This window comes from Mastomys coucha, unplaced genomic scaffold (assembly GCF_008632895.1).
Source record: "Mastomys coucha isolate ucsf_1 unplaced genomic scaffold, UCSF_Mcou_1 pScaffold15, whole genome shotgun sequence".
Taxonomy (NCBI): Eukaryota; Metazoa; Chordata; class Mammalia; order Rodentia; family Muridae; genus Mastomys; species Mastomys coucha.
Window position 1 is genome coordinate 129,456,701 of NW_022196897.1, and position 3,989 is coordinate 129,460,689.

Consider the following 3,989-nt stretch of genomic DNA (forward strand, 5'->3'; position numbering starts at 1 on the left):
GTGAATAAATAAAATTAATAAATTTAAAAAAAAAAAAAGGAAGGTGGGACTCAGCCAGGTGTGGTGGCTCACACCTTTAGTCCCAGCACTCAAGAAGCAGAGGCAGGGGGATCTCTGAGTTTGAGGCTACCCTGGTATACAAAAAGAGTTCCAGGACACCCAAGGCTGTTACATAGAGAAATCCTGTCTTGGGGGTGAGGAGGGAGAGGTAGGTCGCCTAGAAGGTCAGTGTCCTAAAAGGCTTCCCAATGGGCAGGATCAAAGCCCTTCTAAGAGACTCATGCAGTAATATTTACCCAGCTCGCCCTTCTGACTGCCTCAGCATGAGGACATGGGGCCTCTCCTGCCAGAAGACACTGAGAAAGCCCTCACCTGAGCCTCAGTCTTGGATTCCCCAGCCGCCAGGTTATTGGTAATAAAGTTCTATTATTTAAAATTGAGGCTGGGGCCACTGCTCAGTGGTTAAGAGCACTTGCTCTTGCAGAGGACCCAAGTTCAGTTCCCAGCATCCACATGGTAACTCACAAATGCCTGTAACTCTAGATGCAGGGAATCCAATGCCCTCTCTGACCTCCATGGGTCAGGGTGCTCATGTGGTGCACATTAGCACATGCAAGCAAAACACTATCTACACAAACAAATAAATAACTCTTTGGATTTTGTTTTGTTGTTTTGGGGGGGTGTGTCTGTGTATGTCTGTGTGTGTGTGTCTGTGTGTGTGTGTCTGTGTGTGTGTGTCTGTGTGTCTGTGTGTGTCTGTGTGTGTGTGTTTTGGTTCTTTTTTTCATGATTTTTTAAATTTACTTGTGTAGATGAATGTTCAATTTGCATATGTAACTGCATGACAGAAGAGAGCTTCAGATCCCATTCCAGATGGTTGTGAGCTACCATGTGGTTGCTGGGATTTGAACTCAGGACCTCTGGAAGAGCAGTCAGTGCTCTTAACCACTGAGCCAGCACTCCAGCCCTGTTTTCTGTTTTTTGGTTTTCGTTTGTTTGTTTGCTTGAGCCAAGGTCTCACTGTGTACTTCCCACTGGCCTAGAACTTGTTAAGTAGACTAAGCTAGCCTTGAACTCACAGAACTCTCTACCTTCCTCTGCTACCTGAGTGCTGGGTCTAATAGTATATACCACCACACTGAGATATAATTTTTTTTCTAATTAAAAAAAAAAACTTTAAAAAATTACCCAGTCCATGGTTTTGTATTATAGCTGCCCAAACAAACTAAGAAACAGGGATATATCCAAATGACTGAAAATGACTCTTGAAAAGACACTTGGCTGGGCAGTGGTGGCACACGCCTTTAATCCCAGCACTTGGGAGGCAGAGGCAGGCGGATTTCTGAGTTCGAGGCCAGCCTGGTCTACAGAGTGAGTTCCAGAACAGCCAGGGCTACACAGAGAAACCCTGTCTTGAAACACCCCCCCCCCCAAAAAAAAAAAGAAAAGAAAAGACACTTACATATTCGTGTTTATTGCAGCAACAGCCACAATGGCCAAGGGGTAAAAGAAAACTAAATATTCACCAGCAGATGAAGCAGTAAAGACAATCAATATATAAACACTGGGAAGTTTTCAGCCACAAATAGAATGAAATTCAGCCAGGCAGAGCAGCACACATCTGCAATCCCAGAATTCAGGAAGCTGGGTCAGGAGGATCATGGGTTCAAAGCCAGGCTGGGCTCCACAATGACTTCCAAGCCAAACTAGGCTATATCGCAAAATCATCTCTGGAAACAAAAAGAAAAAAAGGAAAATTCAGTTATACTCCATAAGATGGATGGGACTTCAGGACATTATGTTAAATGTCAGTCACAGAAGATGAAACTGCAGGCTGCCACTTACACAAAGTTCCTAGAACAGTCAAATATAAAGAGACAGAAAACAGGATGTGGCCACCAGAGCCTGGGCGAGGAGGGACTGAGGGGTTGTTCCCATGTGGCGAGTTTCAGTTTTACTAGGGGGCACGTTCTAGAAACCTATTACACGTGGTGCATACAGTTAACAGTGTAGTGTACACTCAGCAATGTAAAGGCTGTAAAGTCAGTGCTTTATGCTTTTGTTTATCTGATACTGGGGATCGAACTCAGGTCCGAGTGTATGCTAGCCGAGGGCTCTACCACCAAGCTACATCCTGGACTTTAAAGTTCTATGTTTTACCACAATTAAACAATAAAACAGTCTTGGCCAGGTGTGGTAGTGAACAGAGAGGCCGAAGGAAGGATCTCCGTGAGTTGGAAGCCAGCCTGCTCTACATAGTGAGCTCCAGGACAGCCAGAGGTACATAGTGAGACCATGTCCCAAAAAGCCAACATAGTAGTCTTATTAAGGAGCATACAAACCCATCATGGGCCATCCTTCACTGTCCTGTTGTCCCACACTCTAAAAGACCCAGTGAGCACACACACACACTCCACAGAGATATACAAAGTCACGAACCCACAGAGGCAGGGTAAGAGGTCACCTCCGGAGGGCTGAGGATATGAGTGAGGCACAGGCTACATGCTGGGTCACTTACCTTGCCCTCTGTTTCCTCCTGTGTCCACCAAAGACGAGGATAATCCTCTGGTTGAAGGTTTGCCTGGGTTGTTTTAAAGACGTCACACAGTATGTGCACCATTTCCCACCCCATCAGACCCAGTTCCAGAGAGCTGCTTCTCAGCCTCCCAACCCACCCTGCCCTGGGACCCCCTACCAGATCTGCTCTGGGTACCCAGTTGCCCTCTCATATATGTTGCCTATACTCAACCCACAGGCCCAAGGATGTCCCCAGGCCTGTCCCTAGGACTGCACAGACTCTGAGGGCAGTAACTTGACAGAACCTGTTCCTGGGTTCCCCCCCCCCCACACACACACACACCTCAGCTCTGCCCTCAGGGAGGGTTCTTCCTGACCTGGCCTGCATGCCACCCCTGTCTAAACAAGAAGTACGGGATGGGTTTGCAGCCCACTTTCCTTCCTTTTTATCTTTACAAATCAGGAAACTCCTCTCTCAGCTCCAAACATATGGTGGCAGTCTGAGAGGTCCACAAATATGACAGCAGTAGATCTGAATGTTCCCAGGTGCCAGGCCACTCGTCCCTCCCAGCCTACAGACACAGCCCTGTCAGAGTGAAGGAGGAAAGGAAAACGCGCAAGCTGGCCTCAGGGCTGGCTTCTGCTCGTATGACGTCACCGTTCTCTTTTTCTGCTTGTTTCCTACTTCAAGAGCAGTTTGGAAAGAGCTTTTCTGGCGGCTGGCAAGGCATGTGCCTGCAAGATTAACAGGGCTGCAAGGACTGCAGGCTTTCGCTGTTTTCTTCTTTGTTCCTTTTGTATTTTTCACAGTGGGCACCCTTTTTTTTTTAAGTGTCAGAAAAACAAATGAGAGTTTTTTAAGTAAGCTATTTAAAAGCTGGCTCTGTTGCCTTCAGCACTTGTTCCCCAGGCCTCTGCTCATTCTGGGCTCCGGTGTTAGCCATTATTCTCTCTGTAGCTCCCTCTCGGCTTGGAGTCCTCTGCCTTCCACCCTTTCCTCTGTCCTCGGAAACAAGCAGCTGATAACAGTGGCTCGTGCCAGCTAACTTAGGCTCCTGAAGATGCTTCTAGATTTTTTTTTCTTCTTACCTGGAGTACTTAGTATCAGAAATTATTCTCCCAAACCAAGAAGCTGATTCCTGTCCCTGCTGATAGGAGAAAGGGACATTATTTTCTAAGTGTGGTCAGAAGGTATTCAGTCTGAGGCTAATCATGAAGAAATGTCAGTGAGACCCTAACTAAGGGACATGGTGTAAAATCATGGCCTGCATTTGTCACCAATGTCAGTGACATGCAAGTCCTGCATGGGCTGGAAGAGTAGATAGAACAACTGAATATAGCGGAGAAATGGGATATTGTTTTGCCATAAAGGACGCTATAAAAGACAGTTGGTGCCAGGCGGTGGTGGCGCATGCTTTTAATCCCAGCACTTGAGAGGCAGAGGCAGGCAGATTTCTGAATTCGAGGCCAGC

The 3,989-nt window shown here is 46.9% G+C and overlaps 1 long non-coding RNA gene across 1 annotated transcript; it reads right to left on the reverse strand.

Moving 5' to 3' along the window:
- Positions 1–1,453: 1,453 nt before the first annotated feature.
- Positions 1,454–3,072, reverse strand: LOC116092398. Its single transcript, XR_004119249.1, has 3 exons — positions 2,861–3,072; positions 2,519–2,581; positions 1,454–1,730 (listed from the first exon to the last, which is right to left on the reverse strand). It is a non-coding gene; the product is annotated as an uncharacterized LOC116092398 (long non-coding RNA).
- Between the last annotated feature and the right edge of the window lie 917 nt (positions 3,073–3,989).